The sequence below is a fragment of the Xenopus laevis genome, chromosome 9_10L, assembly GCF_017654675.1.
Source record: "Xenopus laevis strain J_2021 chromosome 9_10L, Xenopus_laevis_v10.1, whole genome shotgun sequence".
Classification (NCBI taxonomy): Eukaryota; Metazoa; Chordata; class Amphibia; order Anura; family Pipidae; genus Xenopus; species Xenopus laevis.
The window spans coordinates 113,708,072-113,722,240 of NC_054387.1; the positions used below are offsets into that span (position 1 = coordinate 113,708,072).

Sequence of the window (14,169 nt, forward strand, 5' to 3'; positions counted from 1 at the left end):
ACTTGCCTCTAATGTTTCCTAATGCCTATGCAACATTCTCATCACATGGAAAATCCATATTTAGATTTCTTCACCCTGGAATCATTCTGTAATCACAGATAAGTGTTTAACTGATTCCATATTCACTGGCAGATCACACAGTGCGCTTGTATTTCCATGTGTTGTGCAGGCAGGCAGACTGCCAGAGATAGATAGATAGATAGATAGATAGATAGATAGATAGATAGATAGATAGATAGATAGATAATAAATAGATAGATAGATAAATAGATAGATAGATAGATAGATAGAGATAGATAGATAGATAGATAGATAGATGATAGATAGATAGATAGATAGATAGATAGATAGATAGATAGATAGATAGATAGATAGATAGATAGATAGATAGATAGATAATAAATAGATAGATAGATAGATAGATAAATAGATAGATAGATAGATAGAGAGAGAGAGAGAGAGAGAGAGAGAGAGAGAGAGAGAGAGAGAGATAAATAGATAGATGATAGATAGATAGATAGATAGATAGATAGATGATAGATAGATAGATAGATAGATAGATAGATAGATAGATCGATCGATCGATAGATAGATAGATGATAGATAGATAGATAGATAGATAGATAGATAGATAGATAGATAGATAGATAGATAGATGATAGATGTCTTCATGGAATTAAGTGCCATATTGGGGCATGCACAGTTGGAGCAGTTTTTGGCCTGTTGACAACTACGCATACGCCGAAATGTATGGAAATTGCCAAAGTGTAGGAAGAAGACATGAAGAAGATGGCTGTCGTGAAATCTGATGCCCTGAATCTGCACCAAGGGTAAGTAAAGAGTTAGGGGCATTTACCAGGGGTAACAGCTAGGCTGCGGGGGGGGACAGGGAGGGGGTCTATGTAGGGTGGGGGGTAGGGTTTTTTTTAATTAAGGGTTTAGTTTTCCTTTAAGAATACAACCCTGATGTTGCTAGACTACAACTTCCAGCATGCCTCAACCCTTATTTTATGTTACATTATTCTGGTATTTGAAGTGCAGGCTGCAGGGTTTACTATCCCTTTAACCTCAATAACGGAAGTAGTAGTTCCTGGGCCCCCCAACCCCCCCTCCGGATGCCCTGAGGAGTGGGGGCCGCACCCCCAGTATTTCCGCCACTGCTTAATCTTGATATTATGGTATTCTAGGATATATATATAGTCCAGCAACAAGTTTGGTCAAGCAGTGCAGCAGAATAGGCTTTAGTGGCCCTTTAACAGTGGTGTAACTAGAATGCGATGGGCCCCCCTGAAAAAAAATCTTCAGAGGGGTGGGCTCTCTCCGATTCTCATTCTCCCGCCCACTTCCCATCCCACCTCTGTCCCACCCGACTCCGCCCATTCAGTGCCGACCTGAGTCCCCTTTCCTGAACAAAATAGTCTGCTGCTCCTTTGAGGCCACAGCTCATATAATCACTGCTAAACAAACCTAGTTGCCAAACAGAAACTGTCAATCACAGGGCTAGTGATGGTCATCCCAACAGGGGGTGCCTCACTGAAATACCTGCTCATTTCTATGCTGTGATTAGACTTACCTTTTCCAGTTCTGCTGTACATCCAAGGACATTTCTCCTTTTACTTTTCCCTTGAATGAAATGATTGATTCTCCACCCTTGTCTTTGCATCTTTACATTAGGAACAGCTCATTGTCTGTTATTATTTGCATTATCTGCAAATGGAGTAGGTAGCCTGGATAACAATGTAACAGCCTGAGCACTGAATCTGTATAAAGAGATTGCCTTTTTTATGAAAAACAAGCATTTTGCATACAATCTGCTCTCTGAAATCAGTTATCTGGTTCCCAGTGGAAAAATACAGTATTTCAGTTTTCTGTGTAAGGGACACTCTGGTGGATCAGTAGTGTAAAAAAGATGATAAAACATCGGGCCCTGTACTTACACGCAGGAGCTCTTACTTATGGCTAGACAGTGCTCTTGTTAAATAGAAACGTTATCTCCGTAGATACATAGCTCTCTTGCACCCATAGATCTTTTGTAATGTCTCATCTAGTGTGTCTGCATTTATTCCCAAGCCCCTTAACTAAGGATGCACCGAATCCAGGATTCGTTTCGGGTTTCGGCCAGGATTTCGTTTTTTTTTCAGCAGGATTCGGATTCAGCCAAATCCTTCTGCTCGGCTGGCCCGAATCCAAATCCTAATTTGCATATGCAAATTAGGGGCGGGGAGTGAAATCGCATGACTTATTGTCACAAAACAAGGAAGTAAAAAATGTTGTTCCCTTCCCACCTCTAATTTGCATATGCAAATTCGGATTCGGTTCGGTATTCGGCCCAAATCTTTCGCGAAGGATTCGGGGGTTCGGCCAAATCCAAATTAGTGGATTCGGTGCATCCCTACCCTTAACCCTCGACTCATGAGAAATTGCTAATAACCATTAATGCCGCTGTTCTAGGTGGACACCCTGTTCGCCCTACTTCCTCACAGTTGCGGGTTCTGCGTCCTCCCATAATTACACCACTGCTGATGGAATCCTATTTGCTTAAATGCTATCACAGTTGTCAATGGTGAATTTTCAACGCAGTTTCGCTAAGTTATTCCCGGGTGGAAAAATATGAAAATTTGCCATGAATCCATGCCTGGCGAATTTAATCGCCCATCACTACCTATGGGCTTTTCCCCCCAAAATGTTTAAAATTTTTACTGCTCAGGAAAAATAGTGAAGGATATACAGATTCCCTATAAAAATTCACCAATGAAAATTCTACTGATCAAAAACTGACAAATAAGAATGTTGACTCCCAGCACCATGTCAGGCATCTTGCTGTTATTTTACATATAGAGATAATTATGTCATTTTATTTCTTCATTATATTACACTGGAATCAAACATGGGGATAAAGGACAGACTTGTTCAGTGCTGGGAAACTGTGCTCAAGGGTAGGACTATGCAGACGTTTAAGTCGTGATCCGACGCAATGCAACAAAACGACAGCGTCAAATCACATGCGATGGAAATAAGGTAAGAGATAGAAATGTCGGATGAAGTCGCAGCATTGATGCGACATGACTGTGGATGCAGATGCAGCATGCAGCGCCGGCATCCAACAGTTGTGTCGCGTCGGATCAATGCTTGTGACTTCATCCGACATTTCTATCTCTTACCTTGTTTCCGTCGAATGCGATTTGACGCTGGCGTTTTGTCGCATTGCGCCAAAAATGTCTGTGTAGTCCTACCCTTAAGCTTCCAACTCCAATTACAGGAACATAGAACAGGGAGATTGATACAGATCAGCTGGGATATATTAAAGCATTTGTTGTCTGTGGAAATTTGAGGAAAAGCTTTGGAAAAGTTTTATTGTACAATATAGCTTTTAAGGAGTTTTTCACCTTCAAATAACTAGTTGTTTTTCAGATAGATCACGAGAAATAATTACTTTTTTGAATTACTTTATATTTTCTATGTTTTACCGTTTTGCTAATATTAAAGTGTAAAGTATCATTTTCACCTTCTAAAGCAGCTCTGGGAGGGGGGGTCGCCGACCCTGTAAACTGTTCTAAATTGATACATTTAGTTGATACATTTCTTATCTTTATCCCTGCTGAGCAGAATCTCTGGGTTTCATTACAGGCAGCTGTTAGAATTGATACAATAGTTGCTAATACTCCAGAGACGCTGCTGAGAAATGGATCAACTAAATGTTGCAAAATTGTAACGGTTTAGAATCTGCACCTGAATTACTGAGCTGCCAGACTCAAACACCAGAGACACAAACATTCAACTTTACACTTACCGTAGATTTTGGAAAAACAGTAAAAAATAAATAATGGAAACTAATTGAAAAAAGGTCTTTATTTCTTAGGAACAATCTGAAAACAACTGAACTGAAAAAGGTGTTTGGAAGGTGAACATCCCCTTTAAGAACAAAACCCTGATGTTGCTGGACTACAGCTCCCAGCATGCCTCAACCTTTATTAGATGTTACATTATTTTGGGATTTGTAGAACAGCAAGAACTGAGTAACGTTTGGTTGAGCAGTGCAGTGTACCAGGGTTTACAACTGCTTTAAAGGTTATGTAAAGGCAATAAAATACAATTCCATTTTTACTTTATTTAATGAAAAAGAAACCTATCTCCAATATACTTTAATTAAAAAATGGATAGGAATTGTCAAAAAAGTCCCTAACTGCTCTGCAGGGAAACAATCATTATGAACAGCAGGGGGAGCCCCCTCCTTACTTCCCAGCCATGCAGAACTCAAGCAGCTTTGTTTGTTTCTCTGTAGAGCAGTCAGCGACTGTGTAGAGATTTGTATTGGATTTTATTTTTGCCTTTACATCCCCTTTACTGTTTCCAACTCCTGCTGCAGGGACAAAGATCATGGAGCCAGATTTAAACAGATAAACTGGGAGTCTATTTGGAGGATTTTTTTGCTGCAGTCATTGGTTCTGCAGAATTGGAGAAAGTTTGTATTAAACAATAAAAAAAACTATAAAATCCACATTAGATTACATGACAACACAGGACCCAGTGCAGTCTGTATATTCTGATTATTAATCAGTCTTGCTGTATCGGCTTCTGGCAGATATTATTTGACTTGTTCTGTTGTGATAATTTATGATGATCCCTAAGCAGCCCAGATCTTGGGCAGTCTTGATCTTGTAAAGATGTATAACAAAGTTACAAGATGGTGACCCCTGTGGCCAACATTGAAAGCGTAAATTATTTGTTTGATTAGGCTTGTGGTGCAGTAAGTTCATGTTTATGTTTAGTATACAAAATACAGCATTTCTAGCCTTATTCTGTTTTAGACTTTACTTCCCCTTTAAGTTGCAGTCCCACATGCTCTGATGCAGGGTAATTCCCACCTGCTTTACAGGCAGATATTTGCAGACTAGTTGCAGTGATTTAGGGACAGACACCAGTGAAATATTCCTCAGAAGCAAGTACTATAAGTGGCACTGAATGTTACTTATACTCAGGTGAATGCTGATCCATAACCCTCAGGTGCTTCTGCTCTCCTGCATAACTAAAGAGATGCATCCCTGAGAAATTGAGATATTACAGGAAAGAAATCCATACAGACAGAACTGACAGGAGACAATTATAAAGTGGCAAATGATGTTTTTTTTAAGGCCTGGGTAATGGCTCCAGGAAAGTGGGCTTTTAAGCAATGAGGAAAATTACTTTTCTGATGGGAAGAATCTTTCAGATGAATTGCTCTAAGTGGACCACTTGCCTAGAGCAACTCCGGCCTTATATGCCTGGTGCTTCTTGTTTTTTCTAATTGTCATGTTATTAAAGGCTCTGTAGTAAAGGCATGAAATGATGGCATTTAGAGAGCATTAGCCAAAATACACAATGGCCATAAGTAAGTGTATATATGGACTTCCTGGAACAACACAAATTCAGCGTTCATAGATCAGGGTCCCCCAACTTTTCTCATCCATGAGACACACTCATAAAATGTTTTGGTGGAAATACTGGTTGAGTATTACTGGGCTAGATACTACAGATATGGGACCTGTTATCCACAATCCTTGGGACCTGGGGTTTTCCAGATAAGGGATTTCTATCCCTAAAAGGAACAATAACACCAAAAACTCAAAGTGTTTAAAAGTAATGGAAATATTATATATTGTTACCCTGCACTGGTAAAACTGATGTATTTGCTTCAGAAACACTACTATAGTTCATATAAATAAGCTTCTGTGTAGCAATTGTGGATATTGAAAAAGGCTATATGGCACAGGCTAAATAGTGGAAACAGATAACACCATTATGTTCTACAGAGCTTATCTGCTGTGTAACCTGAGCCTTTTCTCCTTTGAATGGCTGCCCCCATTGCTACACAGCAGCTTATTTATATAAACAATAGTAGTGTTTCTGAGGCAAACACACCAGTATTACCAGTGCAGGGCAACACTGCATTATATTTAAAACACTTTCATATTTTTATGTTACTGTTCCTTTAAGTCTGCTAAAAACGAATTTAAAAATTAATTAAGACTGATAAAATTGCTTTGCCTCCAATGAGGATTAATTATATCTTAGTTGGGATCAAGTACAAGGTACTGTTTTATTATTACCGAAAAGAAAGTAATCATTTCTAAAAATTAGAAATATTTGATTAAAACAGAGTCTATGGGAGATGGTCTTCCCGTAATTCGCAGCTCTCTGTATAATGGGTTTCCAGATAAGAGATCCTATACATGTACTGAAATAATATCATACAAATTAAGTCTTTGGAAGTCTTATGCAGTTTTGCAGCCATCAAAATCCTTGCAGTGCCCCTTTGGACATTGTGGGAAATACATTGTTCACCTATATCAAATAAAGTCCACATTATGGTACAGGCATGGGATCCATTGTTCAGAAAACCCCTTATCCAGAAAGTTCTGAATCACGGGAATGTCGTCTCTCATAGACTCAGTTTTAAACAAATAATTCAAAATTTTTTATATGATTTCCTTTTTCGCTGTAATAATAAAACCGTACGTTGGACTTCATCCCAGCTGAATCCTTATTGGGGACAGAACAATCCTATTGGACTTCAAGTACGGAGATCGAAATAATGGAAAGATCCTTTATCCGAATTAATAACAAAATGGACCTCTTTGAAATTAAAAGATAGTAACCCAGGACTATGATTTGATCTACCCATATTTCTGTGATCTAAGTATTTCTCTAATGACATATAACTAGTGATGGAAAAATTCACGAAATGGCACCAGCGTCTCGTTTTTGACGCAGGCGAATTTTTTCGGGCTAATTTTCGCAGGCGATTCGCGAATTTATTCGCTGGTGGCGAATCGCGCAAATTTGCCGTGAATTCTCACCTGGCGAATAAATTCGCCCATCACTAAATATAACTCTTTATAGTCCCAATAATAAAAGAGATGCTCTTGTAAAATGTAAGTCAGACTTATTGTCAAAGCTAGAGGAACGAACATGGAATGGGGTTTGCTCCTAACACAAAGGAGTCGCACAGAGGGAACACATTCGACTTGATTGTTCTATTAAGAGGAAGAATCCATCCCGCTGCAACAATAAATAGTGTACATGAAGAGGTTGAACAGCTCTTATCACTTCTTCTGCATCCGAACAGAATATCCAATCGGCCCAAGCGCCCAAAGTGACAGATGTGATCATTAGGAGGAACGTTCCATTTTATAAACCCTTCCATGTTTGTCAAGCACAAGCCCTGTTGTTTGCATGGATTACTTTCCGTATTACAAGACTATCTCTGTGTTGGTAAAAGATGCATTGCCAAGTCAGGAGGTATACGGAATTAATGCAGCTAGAGAAGGCTTTGTTTGCTTAGACCCCAAGCTGAGGCTGTGTCTTTAGCAGGAGCAGCAGTTAATGACGGCCGAGGTGATGGTTTGATTACTTATGCTGCAGACCTCACAGCATGTCTATGCTGAGGATCAACGGCGTCTGGAGCTGATGGATGAATTGACTGTCAGAGGTTTGGACACACTATCAAGGCAGAGAAGCTGCTGTTTAAATACTAAATCACCCAGTAAGGTATTATACTCGAACATCTTCAATAAAAAGAGCTTTAAAGACATTGGTTTTGTTAGCTACGTATTCCTCTTGTCACGTTAGGCTCCGGTATCTCTAGCAAATCCATTCTAACCTTTTAAACCATCATCAAGGTTAATTCAGAGCTCTGTATATTACTAAGGACACATTCAGGATCACCCAACATTCTTCAGTGTTGGGTGAACGCATAGCGGATGTAAACCCAGCCGTAACGCCATCTCACAGCACCCCCTAGTTTTCTATAGAAGTTCCCGAAAAACATAATTATGGATGCAAGAAAATTCACCAATGAGAATTCTACTGATCAAAAACTTCATTATAAATGCAAAATAACTGACAAATACAAATGTTGAATCCCAGCACCATCCCAGCATCTTGCTGTTATCTTACATATAGAGATAATTAAGTAGTTTTTCTCTTCATTATATTACACTGGAATCAAACATGGGGATAAAGGACAGACTTGTTCAGTTTAGGGTAGGACTACCGGGACGTTTTCGGAGCAATCCGACGCTATGCGACAAAACGCCGGCATTAAATCGCATGCAACGGAAATAAGGTAAGTGAATGCATTGTCGGATGAAGTCGAATCGTTGATCCGACGCGACATGACGGATCGGATTACCGCTGCGACTTCATCCGACATTTCTATCACTTACCTTATTTCTGTTACATGCGATTTGATGCCAGCATTTTGCAGCACGTCGGATCGCAACGAAAACGTCCGTGTAGTGTTACCCTTAGGGCTCTTACAGACGAGCGTTTGAAGCTGTGCTCCCCTGCGTTCCGTTTTTATGTGTTCAGCCGCAGGGGAGCGCAGGAGTAGACACATTCAGTTTTTTTCAATGTGGCTGTACTCACACAGGAATCACTGGCACAACTTGGGTTACTTCTAGCAGGTAAAACCCTTGCTCATTTATTGCAGATACAGCGTTTCGGTGCGTAACCCCTTTGTCATGCTTGACAAAGGGGTTACGCCCCGAAACGTTGCATCCGCAATAAATGAGCAAGGGTTTTCCCTGCTAGAAGTAACCCAAGTTGTGCCAGTGATTCCTTGCTTTTCACGCTGACGCCAACGCCAACGCCTCCTTCACCTGGGATTCGTACAGATCGGGAAGGCCAGGGTGTGCGAGGGTAATTTCTTCTCTATTGTACTCACACAGGCGCATGTAGGTGCTAAACGCAGGAAAAATGCAGCATGTTGCGTCTCAACCTGCGTTCGGCGCCTACATGCACCTGTGTGAGTACAGCATCATTGAAAAAAACTGAATGCGTCTACTCCTGCGCTCCCTGCGGCTGAATGCATAAAAACGGAACGCAGGGGAGCGCAGCTTCAAACGCACGTCTGTAAGAGCCCTTAAGCTTCCAACTTCAATTGCATAAATAAGGAATCAGATTGATACAGGTCAGTTGGGATACTCATTGGATGATTTTTTGCATTTTAAAGCAGTCGCTCTCTGCTATTAATTAGGCATTTCCAAGACATTTTCTAAATATTATCTATAAACATTTACCCCCTCTGGTGCCGTTTCACATGCCACTGCTGCTGCTGGTGGTTCCAGTTTCTGATGCTGTAGCTTTTGGAACCAAGTGGGGCTAGTTTACTTTAATTGGGGCCATCCGAGAGACATGAACTTGCACCTATCCTCAAAGAAGTGTTCAGTGGTGCAAAGAAGCTCTTTGTCCAACAACTGCCTTTAGCATGAATGATGCAAAGTAGGGATGTTTATGTAGCTTCATATGAGTGGCTTCTATATTTGCTTCTTACACTGCAGCTGCAAATGCTGGTGGGCAATCCATAATGGAGCTTGCACCTGACAGTACTCATGTATATGAAGGGTGGGCAAGATGCATTGTGTGCAAAAAAAATTACAATTCTTGCACTTTGCGCCAGGCTCCTACTTTGTGCTCTTTGTGCCCTACTTATCATACAAATCTACTAAATCCCAACTTCAACTCAGCTCTACGACCTGAGCTGAAGTCAGAATTTGTCCAGATTGCTAAACTGTAAGAATTATTCTAGAATGCTTAAAGGGGACCCGTCACCTAAAAGAATTATTTAAAATCCTATTTTATCACATTAGTCAAGCAAAATGAACCTTAATTACACTATATAAATTAATTGAATCTTGTTTCCTTCAGTCTGGGAATTCATAATTGCAGCAAGCAGGCAGGAGCCATTTTGTGGACACTGTTATTAAGACAAGCCTTGCATCATCTCAGAATCTTGTTTGTGCACCAGAATGGGGGACCTGATGTCCATCCCCATGCCCTGGCTACACAATTAAATGGTGAAGAGAATGGGGGAATGTGTGGAGAGCAGTGACATCTAGGAAGTGCTGAATGGAAAGTGAAAGTAATTGTCTGCCCCGCCTCCATGCCTAAGGCATGGAGGAGGGGCAGACAATATTTGATTGACAGCTGAGATGTTCAAATGAGCTTAGAACAGCTATGAATGCTTTAATAAAAAAAATAGAAATTGGATTTCATGTTTCATTTGAAAAGGACTTTTATTATATAGATTATGTCTAGATTATTGGTCCACTGTAACAATAAAAATGTACAAGTATTCCCCTTCCACTGTATTATACAAAGAAATGAACTGACTGGAGTGACAGCCAATGTATAAATGCATAGTTTAACATGAGGGAGCTCAGCTGCCCCCTATGGGCCAATTCCACACTGAAGTGCCGGGGGCTTATCAGATAGGGAAGCCATCAATTCCAGACAGAAGCTAAGGTGCTCCCTGTGGCTCGATATAATGTAAACCTTTTGTACGAAGCTGCCGAGTAAACACAGATGTTCTCTTAGCTGTATCTTGTTTTTATTATCAGGTGCAAGGATCAAGCCTTTTTTGATTAAATCTTATCAGGGAAGAGCAAAAACCCAATTTTTCCAATACAGTATGAATCCCTTTTATCAAGAAGTCTGGATTCTCTTGTTTGATAAGGAATATTTAAGACATGAAGAGCTTTTTTTCAACACTCCCATTTTCAAATATTGCAGTCCTAGTTTCTAGACTCAGAATCATAACAGTTATATCACTTGAAAAAAGAAATGACATGCTTCAAGATTAAGGCTACAGTTTAACTGGGGACTTTCTTATTATGTGTAGTCACATAAAAAGTCACACAAAAAGATGGGGAATTAGGGTTTATTGTTATGAAAATAAACCATTGCTCTTGTATAAAAGGTGCTGCCAATTAGAAAGGATGTCTTGATACTTTGGGTCATGGTGGATAGATAGAAAAAAGATAGACAGTTGATAGATAGATAGATAGATAGATAGATAGATAGATAGATAGATAGATAGATAATAGATAGATAGATAGATAATAGATAGATAGATAGATAGATAGATAGATAGATAGATAGATAGATGGATGGATGGATGGATGGATGGATGGATGGATGGATAGATAGATAGATACACTGTAATATTGTATTATTACAGAGAAAAAGGAAATCATTTGAAACATTTTTAATTATTTGGAGAAAATGGAGTCTATGGGAGATGGCCTTTCTGTAATTCAGAGCTTTTGGATAATGGGTTTCCGGATAATGGATCCCATAGCTGTAATACGGGAGGTTGGACATTATGACAAACTAAAATGTGGGAAAAAATCCAAACAAATTACCAATAGGAATGTCCTTTAAATAAGTTATTGACCTGCCTATCTTACCCCCAATCACATCTTGGCAGTAGCTTCACCCAAGTCCTATAATAGTGAATAAAATCTACTGGGCACAGGGGGCATTTGATGCTCCTTTAAACGAGTTGTTTAAATTAACTTTTAGTATAATGTAGGGAGTGATATTCTGAGACAATTTGCAACAGGTTTTAATTTTTTATTATTTTTTAAATTACAGGTATGGGATCCGTTATCCAGAAAGCTCTGAATTACGGAATGCCCATCTCCTATAGACTCTATTTTATCCAAATAATCCAAATTTTTAAAAATGATTTCCTTTTTCTCTGTAGTAATAATAAAACAGTACCTTGTACTTGATCCAAACTAAAATATAATTAATCCTTATTGGAAGCAAAACCAGCCTATTGGGTTTATTTAATGTTTACGTGATTTTCTAGTAGACTTAAGGTATCAAGATCCATATTACGGAAAGATACATTACCTGTTAAACCCCAGGTCCCGAGCATTTTGGATAATAGGTCCCATACCTGTACTTAGCTTTTTATGTAGCAGCTCTCCAGTTTGCAATTTCTGGTAACTAGGGTCCAAATTACTTAAGCAACCATGCATTCATTTGAATATGAGACTGGAATGTGAATAGGAGAGGGCCTCAATAGAAAGATGAGTAAGGAAAGTAGCAATAACAATAACAGAGTGTTTGTTTTTTTAGATGGGGTCGGGGACCCCCATTTGAAACTTGGGAAGAGTCAGAAGAAAATATAATGAAAATACAATGAACAAAAACTATAAAAAAAATAAATAAATAAACAATGAAGACCAATTGAAAAGTTGCTGACAACTGGCCATTCTATAACATACTAAAAATGTACTTAAAGGTGAACCACCCCTTTATCGTTTAGACTTGTTGGGAGCAATATTTCAGTGAATAAAATAAGTAAATAATTAAAAACTATAAAAAAAAATAATTAAAAAAAAAATATTGGAGGCTGACTGAAATGTTGCTTAGAATTGGCCATTCTATAACATACGAAAAACTGAAAGGTGAACCACTCCTTTAATTCATACAGAAGCAGCATGTGAGATATATTATGTGTATATAGGACGTGCTGCAACCTTACTTTATAAAACAAAGTGCTGATCGCATTGTCTGCGCTGGAGCAGAATTTAATTATTTGTTTTCATTATGGTATAAACAGGGTAGTCACCGCCTCAATTACTGTGCTGCTGAGTACGGAGCGCTGGTGTTGTATAAATAAATGCTGACAATTGTGTTCCTTGGCGAGCTCATTTAGCCGTCCTCTCCATTCGTTTGGTCTTTTTTTCCCACATTGTCTCCATCATTTGGTGTTAGTGTAAACAGACGAGATCCCCTTAATGGCTTAATTGAGCTACACGTGTGTTACTATAGGAAAAGAATGATACAGCTATCAACTGTCCCCTTGTTCGGGGAGGGAGCTGAGCGAATTCAGGGATCAGTCAATAAAGCAATCAGCATGTGACAGTGTTTAGCCTGCAGGAGGCAATATGAGCCTCTGAGTCTTCGGTTTCATGTGCAGATTTGTTTCTAAGGCCTGTGAGCAAAACCAATGTTCGTCCTGCTGCAACACAATAGCTGGAAAGGCTGGGAATGGAATGCTTTGTCTTAAATTAGACCCATTACATGAAATATCAAGACTAATGTGTATCCATCATAGGACACAAGATCTGTGATTTATGGGTGAGGCAGAGAACTCAATATGCCCACCATACCACCAGCATTCCATTCTAATACTAAAAGAAAGCCATGCCAGAGTCTTCTCACAATTCATTTTGCACTGGGTTTCCATGTCACCTTTCCTTGGTGGAAAAGATGAAGATTTTTGTCCCCTTGCATTCGGCACTTAAACCTTTCATACGTTTGCTCAAATATTCCTTGTTGTCATGCAATTGCACACTAACCACCATATGTATTAAAGGAGAAGGAAAAACTGAGTTTTCTTGGGGGTGCCAAAAGTTAGGCACCCCAAGTGATTGTATTGACTTACCTGAAACCCCAGGCCAGTGCTCCTATCAGCAAAAAACTGCACCGGCCCGAGGTTATTCCAGCGAGCACCTTGGAGCAATCAGCTTCCTTCTTCTTCCTACAAATTTTCCTGGGCAGACACATGCGTAGTAGAATGAAATAGCCAACTTTTTAGCTAAAGTTCGACTTTTTGCACTACTGCGAAGCCGAAAGAAGCCGTAAGCCGACCGTTCTATGGTGCTCACTGGTATAACCCCGGGCCAGTGCAGTTTTATGCTGATAGGAGCACCGGCCCGGGGTTTCAGATAAGTCAATACAATCACTTGGGGGTGCCTTACTTTTGGCACCCCCAAGCAGTGTCAGACTGGGATGCCAGGAGCCCACCAGAAAACCTAAAACCATTAGCCCACCAGAAAACCTTAGACAGCGGACCTTTCCAAACTATTATTCCCCTCTACTGACTCAATCTCTTTATTCTCCTAGTCTTTTATATATATACTTACTATATTCTACCATTATTAAGAGGCCCACTGACACCTGGGCCCACCAGGAGTTTTCCTGGTATCCCGGTGGGCCAGTCCGACACTGCCCCAAGTAAACTCAGCCTTTCCTTCTCCTTTAAAAGGCACTTAGAGGCCCATTTATTAAAGAGGTGGTTCACCTTTAAGTTAACTTTTAGTATGTTATGGCCAATTCTAAGCATCTTTTCAATAGGTCTTCATTATAGTTTTTCTTTGTTTTTTATTTTTTTAGGTATTTTCCTTCTTCTTCTGACTCTCTCCAGATTTCAAAACGGGGTCACTGACCCCATCTAAAAACAAATGCTCTGTAAGGCTACAGAAGTATTGTTATTGCTACTTTTTACTACTCATATTTCTGTTCAACACCTCTCCTATTTATATTCCAGTCTCTTATTCAATATAATGACTGGTTGCTAGCGTAACTTGGACTCTAGCAACCAGGTTGCTG

At 39.6% G+C, this 14,169-nt stretch overlaps 1 protein-coding gene across 1 annotated transcript in view; it reads right to left on the reverse strand.

Moving 5' to 3' along the window:
- Positions 1-14,169, reverse strand: part of LOC121398039 (flocculation protein FLO11-like) — a 158,694-nt gene that overhangs the window by 103,324 nt on the left and 41,201 nt on the right. The window lies entirely within an intron of this gene.